At 39.8% G+C, this 14,143-nt stretch overlaps 1 protein-coding gene across 1 annotated transcript in view; it reads left to right on the top strand.

Annotated features, from left to right (window-relative positions):
* The first annotated feature begins 10,396 nt into the window (after positions 1 to 10,396).
* LOC117462343 (uncharacterized protein KIAA0040 homolog) overlaps positions 10,397 to 14,143 on the top strand; it is a 6,054-nt gene continuing 2,307 nt past the window's right edge. Inside the window, exons 1-2 of the mRNA XM_034104529.2 lie at positions 10,397 to 10,633; positions 13,911 to 14,143. The exon at positions 13,911 to 14,143 is cut by the window's right edge and continues 2,307 nt beyond it. The gene's annotated coding sequence lies outside the window, so the exon portion shown is untranslated. The remainder of the gene's footprint in view (positions 10,634 to 13,910) is intronic.

Genomic DNA, 14,143 nt, shown 5'->3' with positions numbered 1-14,143 from the left:
TACAGTGTCATTTGTTTCTTTTTTGGTGTGTGTGTTCACTTCATGCTGTTGTACGTAAGATGTGTGTGTGTTATCTACATGCTGTTGTATGTAAGATGGGTGTGTGTTCACTTCATGCTGTTGTATGTAATATGTGTGTGTGTTCACTTCATGCTGTTGTATGTAATATGTGTGTGTGTTCACTTCATGCTGTTGTACGTAATATGTGTGTGTGTTCACTTCATGCTGTTGTATGTAATATGTGTGTGTGTTCACTTCATGCTGTTGTACGTAAGATGTGTGTGTGTTCTCTACATGCTGTTGTACGTAAGATGGGTGTGTGTTCACTTCATGCTGTTGTATGTAAGATGTGTGTGTGTTCACTTCATGCTGTTGTATGTAATATGTGTGTGTGTTCACGTCATGCTGTTGTATGTTAGATGTGTGTGTGTTCACGTCATGCTGTTGTATGTTAGATGTGTGTATGTGTGTGTGTGTGTGTGTGTTCACTTCAGGCTGTTGTATGTTAGACGTGTGTTGAACTGTTACGAGGCCCTCCATGTAGAACATCTTAGCATGAACAAAGCCTGGGTCTGTTTAAAGTTGTATATAAAAGTAGAGCTGTGATGACTGCAACTGCTCCCTTTTTACTCCCATGAAATAATGAAGTACATAGCAAGAGCCGACTGATTAACCTTTCAAAGTATCTTCACCTCTAATTGGACGCCGTTAAACACTGAAGTCAGGCCAGCAGCACTTACAAGAGAGCAGTGAAAGTGGAGTCATGAAGGTCTGCCAGTTGGTGCCAGGACTTTCAATGTATGCCCACACACAGAGACATCAAAACACTTCTGAAGACAACAAACATTTGTTCTTTTCTCATCTTCAAATAAGTGACTGTCGAGAGCGGTCTGTGGAAAAGAGCCCAATGTAAGGCGGTTCGACTGTCAGAATTACAGAAAGCTGACTTTAATTCATGAAAAGTATTTTTAGCGAGGTTGACAGTTAACTAAAAGAGACTCCAGGAAGCTGCTACGCCTGACAAAGATATGGTCATTATTGAGCTTCAGAGGTGCTGCTAGGTGGATTATATTATTTTAACAATTGTTAGGATAACTGTTTTCAGTTTATGGCATACTAAGAGTTCTTAGTACAAACAATGCTATGCCATAATGCTATAAATCTTTCCTTTTTCAGCCCATAAGACGGTATTTCTTGCTCATGAAGCAAGATGGACACTGATGGGGAAGACAACGTGTTTCTTTAATTATAGAGTCTCCCCTACAGGGTCAGCAGTGTGTTTGACCGCTCTGGGGATAGTTATGCTGGAGTTATCTTTTCCATCACGCTTTTCTAATTAGATAATTTACATTAAAAAGACAATTTAAATGAATACATGGTGTTATAACAGTTGCAAAGGACCTTTAGGAATAGCGCAGTGTGTGGTGTGTTGGCGTTTGAAGCAGAGAAGACATTATCAGTAATGTTATCTTGAAGTAGGCCTACTAAGTAAATGCACACAAGGGGGTTGTTGAATCTGCTAATAATAGCACTTTTTCCCTTAGTAGGCCCTGGCGAGGGAAAAGCACACGAATTGCCTGCATTCACAGGTCTCACTAAAAAATCTATTGGAAAGCTGCAGCTGATTCAGAACGCCGCTGCTCGAGTCCTCACTAACACTAAGAAAGTGGATCACATCACTCCAGTTCTGAAGTCTTTACACTGGCTTCCTGTGTGTCAAAGAATAGATTTCAAAATACTGCTGCTGGTTTATAAAGCCCTGAATGGTTTAGGCCCAAAATACATTTCTGACCTCCTGCTAAATGATGAACCATCCAGATCTCTCAGGTCTTCAGGGACTGGTCAGCTTTCTGTCCCCAGAGTCAGAACTAAACATGGTAAAGCAGCGTTCAGTTATTATGCTCCAAATATCTGGAACAAACTCCCAGAAACCTGCAGGTCCGCTGCAACTCTGACTACTTTTAAATCCAGGCTGAAGACTTTTCTTTTTGTCGCTGCTTTTACTTGAACTATTCATATCTTAAACTGCACTGTAACTTTTATCCTTGTACTTTTTCTTTTAATGTTTATTTTATTAGCTTTTCTTTTTAATGACTGATTTTAAATGCCATTTTCTTAATGTCTTTCATTTTTTGTAAAGCACTTTGAATTGCCATTGAAAAATGCTATATAAATAAACTTGCCTTGCCTTGCCTTGCAAGCAATGTAACAGTAAAGCTGTTTGTTTTATTATTCATATAATATGAGGATGACCAGGGGAAAATGTTCAGCAACAAGGACAGAGCAGATGCCATTTTCATTGAAGTTTGGTTTGTCTGTTAATGGAACTTCAATTGTGGTCCTAAACCGCGGCTTATGCATTCGCAATGAGATTGTGTATAAATCATGGTAGCTTATTATAGCTTTGTTTTGTTAGCTTCCGGTGTGACTTACAGTTTAGCAGCCAGTCAAGGTCGGCTTTTGCAATGATGCTGACGGACATGGCTTTAGAGTTAAGTCAAGTTTCAGATTTAACTAAGAATGTGCTAAATAACATCCGTCGGTTTAGAATCAAAATTACTACGTGTATGTGTTTGAGCTGTCAAGTGCATGCGGCAGCCCAACTGCTGAAAGCAGGTCCATTAGGTCGTTATTTTGAGTTAATATGTCAAGAAATTATTAAATTAATTATTATCTCATTTTAATTGAGATAATAATTCTAAATAATGAGTGTTAATTATAATTACATAGTTAGTCAAAAAATAATGACAAAGTCATCATAATGATTTAGTAAGTCATCAAAAATGTCCTCTCAGTGATGGAAATGGGCTTCCGTAGGTTACACACGACTTTTTTTAACAAAACTGTGCACAGCTACACAATGCATGACAGAAGCTACATATTTGATAAAAATATACATTATAATTCTCAATTCAGCAGTTTTCTGAGATTCATTGTTTAATTACGGCCTCTTCTAATTATCTATTAATTATCCATTCAAATGTGTGGTCAGCAGAATCCACTTGGTAAATAATGAGCCTGCATAGGGTTTGTGAATACATTAGTCAGACACAAATAAATGAGCAACACAGCACTTTATAGTGGTAAAGGTCAGAGAGATAAGCTCATGTTCAGCCTTTATCAAAAGAAAACACTGAACAGCTGGGTCATGAAAACAATGCTCACAGTTTGCCATGTTCTCTGTCCGTCATAAAGAGTGTAACTTTAACAGACACTTGTCCGAGAAGCTTCAGAAACTTCTCCCTGCTTTTCCCTTTCAGAAGGAAGGTTTGTTTTCCCTTTCCGTGCAAACTAAAACCCTGAAGACGTACTGTGTGTAACTTGTCCTTTAACCAAAGACGGAGCTCAACAGGGGGCCGTGGTTTGAGTTTAAAATGTGTGATGTTGGACGATTAAAAAGACAGAACATGATTATACTGTCTGATTAAATGAAGAGACGACCAACCCTGCTGTGTTTATGACTATGCTGCCACAGTGCTGTGTTCACACTGCGCTGTACAGCTGGGATGGAAGTTAGTCTTGATGGAAACATCTCAAACTTTTGCCTGTGTGTGTGTAAAGAGTTTGACTTTGTACACACATGTAATACATATTGAGTACAGTAGGAGTATTGTCCTTTTTTCCAACCAGCAGATGGGGTGAAATATCACTCACCCGTAGCTTGAACTCGTTTTTTTAATCCAGAAAGGTGATTAATACAATGTTTCAATTAATGAGCCAGTTAGGGCTGCTGATACTATCAAAAATGATAACTGTTTCTATTATTTCTGTTGGAACCATGTATGTATTTCATGTAATTTGACAGGATTTATTGCATAATCTTAACAAGTGCCTGTTTTTAAATCTCTAACAGCTGGAGGGCCACGATAACGAGCGAAACCACCGACCACACTGTCAGCTGAACATGCCTGGGTGGCAAAAATGACTTGAACTTTGTAGGCTAAGTTAGATCTGATCTCATCTCGAAAACCAATGAGGAGAAGTTGATTTTAACAACAGAATAATGTGCTGTGGTTAAAAATGATGTAGTTAGTTACAGTAGAATAGGAGTCAATTTGTGTACAAAATGCAAAACACCAATTTCATACAGCATGCGTACATTAGCAGCAATCATGTAACCACTTCATCAAGCTTCGTTGATTTCAGTTTTTGTATATTTTAGTTAATTGAAGCTTACTGTATGATGGTTTCTCTACAACAGTACTGGTGTGAACTTTCCTGAAGACTTTTCTTGAGTCTGCCAAATTGCTAAATCTACATAATGTTCCCTAATTGCAATCTTATTCCATTAGCAAATGAGGAATAAAAAGTGAAAAAATGTTATTGTGACAAAGATATACCCAAAACTACATCATGAAAAATCATGTATTTTAGTTAAATATAACTTAATGCTACATACTTTTATTTACATAGAAATCTTTTAGTTTTCCCTTTGCCTACTGAGTCAATGAAATGCTGAACATGCTGCGTAATTATCAGAAAATATGTTCTCCTTTTCTCCCCCTCTCTTCACTCCATCCATCCAGTAATGCCTCCACAGCTCTCCACAGGATTGAGCACAGAGTGACGTGGTGAAGCTGATGAAAAGCGGCGTTGTGAGCCGTCCCCAGCCTCCCATGCGCTCCCAGAGTCTCTTTACATCTCACTGAATCCAGAAAGTTAACAGGCCCTGGCAGGCATCTGAATAAGAGGGAGGCACAGCCCAGTTGTCCCAGTTAGAGTCTCTCTGTGACAGGGTTGTAAACACTGAGGCTTAATTGGGAAAGCGGCCAGTGAGCAGCTTGGTGTTCATCAGACATGTATTGATGCTCAGAGCTCCATGGGCCTCACAGATCACAGAGGAAGATTTATCTGTTCAGCGCAGGATGTGAGGTAAGACTTCATGTTCTGTTTGAGCTTCACAACTTCATCTTTTTGTTTGTTTGTTCCAATTAGAGGATCACAAGTGAAAAAGATTGTTGCAACGATCTATCTAAGCATTCACTAAGGTTTTCAGCACAATTGAACACTTGTAATTAGTTAATGATTGCATCAATGTAGCTTCTGAAGTCTCAATGCTGCTTAATGAGAATGTTCCTTGTTTTTATCAACTAGTGCTGATTCACCAATTATGCCTTGCACTTTAGATTACATTTCCCTCTGAATAAGTATTTCCTTTCTGCTCAGGGGTTATCCATCCCTTAAAGCAATCACTAAATTCCCCACGCACTGCCTCTAGCTCCTGAATGGGCTGGACTTTAAATGTAGGTGTGAGCTGGCTCAGTGAGGTCAGTGGTAGCTGGGATCCAAAAATAAAATTTGAGTTATGAGTTTTTATGAATTTGTTATGACAAAACATACTTTGTTTATTTTTATTTACTTTTTTACATTTTATTAATTACATTTCTAATAACGCACTCTTTTTATTACTTATTTTTATGCATTCTTTATTATGACTTTTGTATACATTTTTGATTACATACTAACTATACCATGGCTTTTTTAGGACATTTATAATGATATGCCGCATTTTTGTAACATACTATATTATGAGTTTTCTAAGGAAATGTTTTATATATATATATATATATATGTTGATTGTCTTTGCTATCACATACATAGCTTTTACTTTTCTAATGACTTTTCTAAAGATATACTTCATGACTCTTGTGCAGTGAGACTACCGTCTACAATTTGTAGTAATTGTGAAAATATGAAATTTACAATCCTGTTTTTGTGCAAATCTTTTTTCCAAAAACACCAAGATATGTTATTGATCAACATTTAAAACAAGTTGAAATCCTCCACAATCTCTACATGTATGTCCTCTCTGGAGACAGCAGAATAACCCTCTGATTTACATAAAGTCAGGGGCGGTTCTAGGGGGGCCAGGGGGGGGGCAGTGCCCCCCTAACACTGACCTCTGACCCCCCTGTGGCCCCCATAACAATGAAAAGTTTTTGTTTTGTTTTTTTTAAATGTATATTTTCTAGTACTCGGTTTGCCAAAAACCGCAGGATTTTGTTGCTGTAATGTGAGATTGTGCAGACACCTTTATGTAAAGTAGAGATGTAACTGTTCATTGCCTTTATTTTTATATAAATATGGTGTTAGTGCAAACATTGCACTATAACTTAAGCTGAAGCTAACAGTACTAACTATAAGATCTATCTGAAATAAATAAGTGGACTGAAACAAATACCAATAACTGTATTGCATTGTTTTCTTATGCGCAATTACTTCATACTGTCTAGTTCTCTTTTTCGTCCTGCATTTATTGTGCCCCCCTCAGAAAATAACTGGCCCCCCAGTGGCCCCCCCAGTCAAATTGGTCTAGAACCGCCACTGCATAAAGTCTACCATCTCCTCTCTTTATAGTCATCACGTCTGTTTCGCTGGACTTTCTGGACTTTGTTGTCAGAGTTTTCCTTCAATCATTTTTTTCCTGAACCAACAAAATGCCTTGCCATTTTGTATTCATGATTTAAGGCCAAATAGAAAATGGGGTTGGATTTTTGCTGTGTGCCATGAGCGCTCTTTAGTGCCCCCCCCCCCCCTGCATCAGCTGAACTAGGCTACACAAAAGTCCTCAGGAGCCTTTCAGATATGAGAGCTGACACACATATGGAAGTGTCTCTCAGGGCTGCAGTGACCTGGGGCGCGAGCTCAGCGGAGTCTCTGCTTTATCTCATCACCTACAGGGACAGCAGGGTACAAGCTCAACAATTTGGGATTTTGTGCATAGGGCACAGCCACAGAGTGATGTACGTGTGTGTTTGTGAGAGAGTAGGACCACATTTGCTATTACTGAGTGTATTACAGAGTAAATTCTATGCACACACGCATTGATGCACAGTTTGAATGAGAACAATGCTGTAGTGGCAAGTAAAGAGAACAGCTTTATTTGTTGTTGGTCAACATGCGGAGCACGAATATGAATCGCGATAATCTTTAAAAAAAAAAAAAGCAGAGGGCACAACGTACTTTTGACGTTGTTTTATGTCATTGGCTGTATCAAAGACACAAAAATGAAGAATGGAAGTGTGATTTATTTGAGATTTATTTTACAATTCTACTAACCTGAGTGTTTTTGTTATTTAGGATAACATATATTTTCAGTTTTTTTTGCATAATTGACAATCCTATCTCAGAAATACAAAGGGATTCTTAGATTTTATAAATAAAAGATAACAGAATATGCATTTAGTCTGGCTTGAGAGACATTTTATTTATATTAGGAAACCTATGTTTTTATATCCGAATAAACAAAAGACACACGAGGGTCAACAGCAAAGGGTGTTTTTTTTGCTATATCTCTTAGCTGAGTCAGTAAAAAGACATATCCATGGCACAGTCTAATGCTCTCCTGAGGTGTTCTGTAGTGAGACACCAGTCTATTCTGTTAACAGGTGATATTGATTAAGGGAGATGGGACTGGATACTGAGATAATAATGAGACGAGAAAATGTGACACAGTAAGGAGATTAATGCTGTCGTGTTGATATGAATTGCGGTTGAGACGTGTTTTAAATAATAGTTGTTTTATTTTTTTCCCATCACTGCAGGGTGTACATTTCTAATTGAACATGCTTGCTGTGTCGTGTTCCTGTAAAATGTTTATTCTCTTAGCCCTAAATGCTCCTGTAGCTACACATTTGTGTACAACCACCCGCTGATTTTGTATAATAGGTGACCTTTAACTCTCAACTGAGAGAGCTTCAGCTGCTTTTTGCAGTTTCTTATTGAGTCATCTTTTTTGGCTGACTTTACACTCGTTATTGGCAACTGAGTGTCATGGCAACCCAACATGTTGACTAGCTTGAGTGATTTTCCCACAGTGATTCATATAGCTTATTCTGTATATGGATATACTGGGGAGCAAAGAGGAACTAAGAAAGTCCCTGTTGAACATATTTAAGCACTTTGGAAAACATTTCCTTTACTGTAGGCTTACAGAGACGCCCTTTATTTATTTATACAGCAGAATGGACCAAAGTTGTGTTCTCACAAACCAAGAAAGAGATGTTTTATAATATGTCCAGTCCTAAAATACAGCCTGTGTCATATGATAACTATGCTGAGTTTATTACGTAAATAAATGTAAAAATAGCTCAGACTGACCTCATAGCTTAAAAGTGCAATTAGGAGTTCCTGTAAAAGCCTTAAGTTTACATGCCAGCTAACAGCTCTTCAATGAGGGCTTTTTCCTTCAGAGCAAGAGGCAATTCCTTATATAGACTAATCAAGTCTTTACTCCGTGTTTCCACAGCGTCATTTTACAGGACTGAACCACTGCTAAGGTTTGCCCCCGAGGGGACGGGATTTATTAGCAGACTATTTCTGGACCCTTGTCAGATTCCACTACAGCAACCCTTTAGCCACTTTTCATTAGCGCTCACATTCAAGAAGTCACAGAGTGCACACGTTTGGTTATACCCACTCGGTCCAGTGATCCCATGAGGCTTTCTTTAATGCTACAGGTAATGTCACAGTCACCTCTTTGCTATCATGATTGTATGCTCGGTGATCCAGCGTGAGCTTACTGGTCTTTCCTGTCATTTGTTCAGCTACAGACCCCAGCTGGATAAAGGGATATATTGTTCAAGGTTTCCCTCATAGCTGTGCTTGCCTGAAAGTAAGGTTTCTATAAACCAGATGCGAGATACGCCCTATATAGCACAAGGAAATATGTATTGAGAATAAGGTCTCCTTGGAGGAAATGGGATGCATACAAGGGCCACTGCAGTGTCATTTGAACATAAGGTAGGCCTATACTTAGAGGGAAGGGAAGGAATAATAGGATCCCTATAATGTAAGAAAGAAAGAAACTCAGACCTGGAAAGCACATTGGCGCATAATATTCAGCTGCTTTTTCAGATCCCTCCTCGTGTTTTGGAATCAGAATCAAGATTTTCAAATGACCCCTGCAGTATAGTGTAATCTATATTCAGGTGCGTCTGCAGTGACAATCAAAAGCAGCCAGTAGAAAATATAGTGAAATCATTTTCATATAAACTACTGTAAAGAGGGATTTCCATCAAGGGAAGTGCCGCTACACTGAGGTCATTAATCAACACTTGCTCCAGGTGACTGGACCCTGTAGTGCCTCAACAGCAGCTGTGATATAGCTTCACTGTGGAGAACTACACGCCCTGCCAGTCAGCCTCTGTGTGTGTGTGTGTGTGTGTGTGTGTGTGCGTGTGTGTGTGTGTGTGTGTGCGTGCGTGCGTGTGTGTGCGTGCGTGTGTGTGTGCGTGCGTGCGTGCGTGTGTGTGTGTGTGTGTGTGTGTGTGTGTGTGTGTGTGTGTGTGTGTGTGTGTGTGTGTGTGTGGGCAGGTGGTTGTTGTTTGTCTTAGATGGCTCAGACACACCTGCAGACATGGCGAGGCTCGTCTCATCAATTTTCATGTAACCATGCCCCGTGGCAACCAAAAGACACTCTGCATGTTCAGCCAGTCAGATGGTCCGGTGAGGGTATGTAACTGCAGTAGAATAATTCAAAACAACAGGGTATATCTGACCATGTTTCCTTATTCATTATTATAAAAAAAACGCTATAAAAAAGAACATTTGATTCTCACGAAAAAAATGTTTTATGACTATGCAGGCCCACACTAACCACTCTGAGATATTACATGTTCACAGGCACACATCATATCGAGAGTGCGTGTACAGTATCCGAGTTAGTGCACTTTATCTCATAACTTCCCCTTTTTTTCTTACTTAATAATAAAAATCCTCTTTTCCTTTGCCTGACTGAGCTGAAAGGGCACTGACCATAATGGCACAGGCATAGTAAGAATGTGTGTGTGTGTGTGTGTGTGTGTGTGTGTGTGTGTGTGTGTGCGCGCACGTGTGTGTGTGTGTGTGTGTGTGTGTGTGTGTGTGTGTGTGTGTGTGTGTGTGTGTGTGTGTGTGTGTGTGTGTGTGTGTGTGTGTGTGTGTGTGTGTGTGTGTGTGTGTGTGTGTGTGTGTGTGTGTGTGTGTGTGTGTGTGTGTGTGTGTGTGTGCATATCTCAACTGCATCTGACTCTTACACCTGGTGGTGCTCACAACACACACCCTTTAACAGCTTTCATTTCCCCTTTCTTATTCCCTTAACAGGACTCTGAGATGGGTGGAGTGGTTCTTACTGTGTTGAAGTGTTATTAAGTAAAATGCTGCAACAATGCTGGTGTTGCATGGTTTCTCACATTGGTGCATGGAGAGAAGCCTTTCTTTTAGTATCCTAACATGAGGAGTTGTTCACATTTCATAAGGTCTCATGATTTCATTTTGTATGCAGTTTACATAACGTCCCCCCTTGCTGTCTGACATCACCCTGTGCTTGTGTGAGTTGAGTAAAGCAACCACAAGAATGTAGTTTCCCATGCAGGAAACACAGCAGCAGAGACAGAGGGCCCATTCTTACACGAAGTGGGCAGGGTGCTGTGACGCTGTAACCCAAACACACGCTCACGAGTAGGAGGAGAATGGGAAACAAGGGTAAAGAGGGAAACAGGAACAGAAAGTGAAGACTTGTCAAGATGTCTGGGTGAGGGGGACCAGAACAGAGAAGAAGCCAGATGCCAAAACAGAAACAACTGAAGTCTGAGCAGCTGTCGGGATTAGACAGCAGGGCGAGCTGACCTGCCACTTCACACGTGCCCGCGGGGTAAGGTGCCGCTTTCAAAGAGAACTTGAGTGCCAATTTGAGATACTTTGAAACTGTTCTGAGTGGTTTATATAAGCTGTTTTCTTGTGTGACTTGTGGTTCAACTTTTTTGGTGAAGACTCCTATTGAAAGAGTGTTGTTCTGTATTAGAGATCTGACAGGATGTTTGACAAGTTACAAGGATAAGATTGATACGTTTCTTCCTTTCTCCTGCCTGTGAGTGCCCCGAAGTATCACTATAATGTACTCCTCTAGTTATCTAGTTAAAATATAACATTTATTTATTTATTCAAATTCTAGTTTATAAAATAGATGTAATCTCTGCATTTGCTGCTTCAATCTCTTTCACAGTAACTTTCTGTCGCTCTGTTTAATGGAGGGTTTTTTGGTCTTTCCCTGATGCTGGTTTTAGTGTCTCTTCCTCCTCTTCTTGTCCTCAACTTTGCTCATTTCACTCGGTCAGGATCGAGTTGACACAAGTCTGAACTGTAATGGGCTTGTGCACTTGCTCTTGATCACTCCAGAGAAATGCACTCCTTCAGACTGTCAGCAGGCCTGTAGCTACTCAAGCAAAACAGCTACACTTAGTGATCTGACCTAGTTTGTGTTTTTAGCAACAACAACAACAACAACAAAAAAACTCAAGTATGTCCTAATAGTTTATTGGAGGCTGAATCAATTTAAGCTAAACATGTCCTCCATGCTCTATATTAATACAGATTGATGAAGGCTGTGTTCTGAGCTCGGGGCGAGTCATTAAAGATCCCTGCTTTGCCTTCTGTCACAACTTTGTCTTTTGGGTCGCACATGTTCCTTAAAAGCAGCAAGGGCTAAGTGAGTGCAATCATAACATTTTTCTCAGCCCCTTCCTGGCTTTGTGTGCCCCAGTGTGGCCTTTTCCTGTATATGAATGGCTTCTTCTGAGCACAATGTCATGAGAAAGTGAAGCACCCAAACTTAGAATGGCATTTCAGTGATAATATGAACAAGGTAAACATTTAAAGAATGTGGCCTCATTTAAAATATAGTAAAATTAAGCGTGGCTGTATTTTCTTTTTTCAATTATTTCTTTTGTTCTGCACCTTTCCTAAACCACAACCTAACTTCAGCTCAGACGTATGCCATCAGTATTCACAGTGTGAACACCCTCTATTACAAACTGCAAATGTCCTGCTGAGAAAGCAATCTTGGCAGAACAATACTGACAATCACAGTGTTTACCTTGAGAAAAGTCACATTTTAAAACTACCTGAGCAGGAGAATATTCTATTTAATATAGCTTGTAACTATTTCATGCCTTTCTATTGGAGCACATACAGAAAACATTTCTACATGTTAGACATAATCCACAATGATCATTCATACTGGCAAGAGACTATAATTATCATACCTTGATGACTTATCCATTCCATTCAATGACTTTAGCACTGATGCATTATTAGTCATCTCTTTGATATAGCTATCACACCTCCTACGGACTTATTGTTCAGTGACTGTGGCTCGTCTTGTTGACCGTGTTTTCATTATGTGAGGGAGATCAGAGTTTACACAAAGGTGCTGCTGCTCAGCCGAGCTCAACATGATGTAACTACAGCGGAGGAAAAGACCAACAATAACATGGAAGTGACTCTGGGGCTCCCAACAATGTTCATATTCCTTAGTATAGTTCACAGTTGACTTTCAATGCTTTTTGGCTAAAAATCTGCGTACATTTTACTAATGCATGCTTCAATCTAATGCTGTTGGGACCAGAAGGATTTCTGTACATCAAATAAGATCATTGTCCACACTTATCTGATGTTTTTGCTTTCGGCTAGAAAGCTGCACTTTGAGTGCAAACCCTTGTCACCGATTACTACTGTGAGCGTTTGTATGTAGTTTTACAACCAAAGTAAAACCCGAAATAACCAAACATAAAGTCACAGGCTGTCAGAATACACACCAAAATCATAATTCAGCAATCCGTTGATGTAGACAAAGGAAATGGAGGAGCTTCTTATTTTTATGTGTTTTTATCTTATTAGCCAATTAAAAGTAGTAGTTTGAAGTATTGCATCATTTTCTGTTTGTGTCAAACTAAATATATTTTTTCCGAGTGCAGTAGGCCTATAATGAATGAAACTGTGCTGTTTACAGTTTAGTATGTTGAATGGGACACAGCTTTATTTTATTTCAGCCTGATAAGAAAAACAAAACTATAACCAAACAGACAAATAGTAACAAGCACAGCTTAAAATGTGGTCATTTATTTTAGGTCTGAGAGACTGCTCTTTCTCATCTCTAACTCTGAGGTCTCAGATGACTGCAGCTTTACTTAGCTTGAGCGCTCAGCTTCCTGTTGAGCACACGAGCGGGAGGGAAGTTAGCAGGCTCTCTGCGGGTAAACCAATTTCACACATGACACGCAACGCACCAAGACAGCCACGTCAAATCTATTTGCTCTCCACTTGCAGGTGCATCTTTATCTCTCTGCCAGCCAAATGTGAGATGAGAATCTCTTCTCTCTCTTGCATCGAGAATACAGAGAGGCTCTGACGCCGTGAGCTAAAGGGAATCGAGAGGACGTACTTTACTCAATTGGTATTTGAAATCATTGGAGAAAACTATAGTGGTTTAACACCGTTTAAATAAAGACATTGCCTCAAGGCTTTAGACTTAATCAAATAGTCTCAAAGAAAAAAGGAACAATATTACTTTTACCTCTTTTATTTCTTCTTTTGCAGACCTACTTCCCAAATTGAAGCACCTCACCTCGTTTTTTCTCCTCCAGTAGAGCTGTTAGGAGATTTTATCTGAGGCCAGAGGAAAGTGTTACAATCAGACATTTATGAAAACTTAAGCCAGACTCCATATATTTCCTCCATTGGGAGCAATTAGCTGCGTATATTCAGATGAATCTCCTGTAGCAGGTCTCTCTCTAGCCTACGTCTCTTTGTCTTCCCTGACACTTTCTGTCTCAGCGGGACTCTTCGAATGATTGGTTACCTTTATCTCTGTCTTGCCTTCTCTCAGACACAATCTCCCTCTCCTCTTCTTCTTTGCACCGGTCTTCCTCAGCAGGAGTCGTAGGGATTTGTCCTGAATCCTGAATGAGTCCTCTGCAGTATTAATGAGGGGAAAAGCTGAAAATCTGAAGCTGACATTGACAAGCGGGGGAGAGCAGACGTTTAGAGACAGAGGCAGAAAGATGGATTGGAAGGCCGAGTTTGGAAAAAGGGAAGAAGAGCTGTCTGCTGAAAAGCAAATGTATTTACTTTCTCTTTCCTTTGTTCCACAGACACACCCAAAAGCATCGCTACAAAACTTAACTGAAAAGCGCAAGAGGACGAGAGAGGCCTCTGGAAGACAAAGAGAAAGAAAACATTTTGAGGAATGCCAAGCAGGATAAACAAACTTGGCTGGATTGCAGATTTTACCTTTTTTCTCCTGCATCAAGATTTTCACAACTGGGCTATTTCAAAGAAAACCTTCTGATAAACAAGTGAGCTTTTGGTCTTCTGGATTTGTTTA

Source organism: Pseudochaenichthys georgianus, chromosome 17, assembly GCF_902827115.2.
Source record: "Pseudochaenichthys georgianus chromosome 17, fPseGeo1.2, whole genome shotgun sequence".
Taxonomy (NCBI): Eukaryota; Metazoa; Chordata; class Actinopteri; order Perciformes; family Channichthyidae; genus Pseudochaenichthys; species Pseudochaenichthys georgianus.
This window is presented reverse-complemented; position numbering and strand designations above follow the sequence as displayed.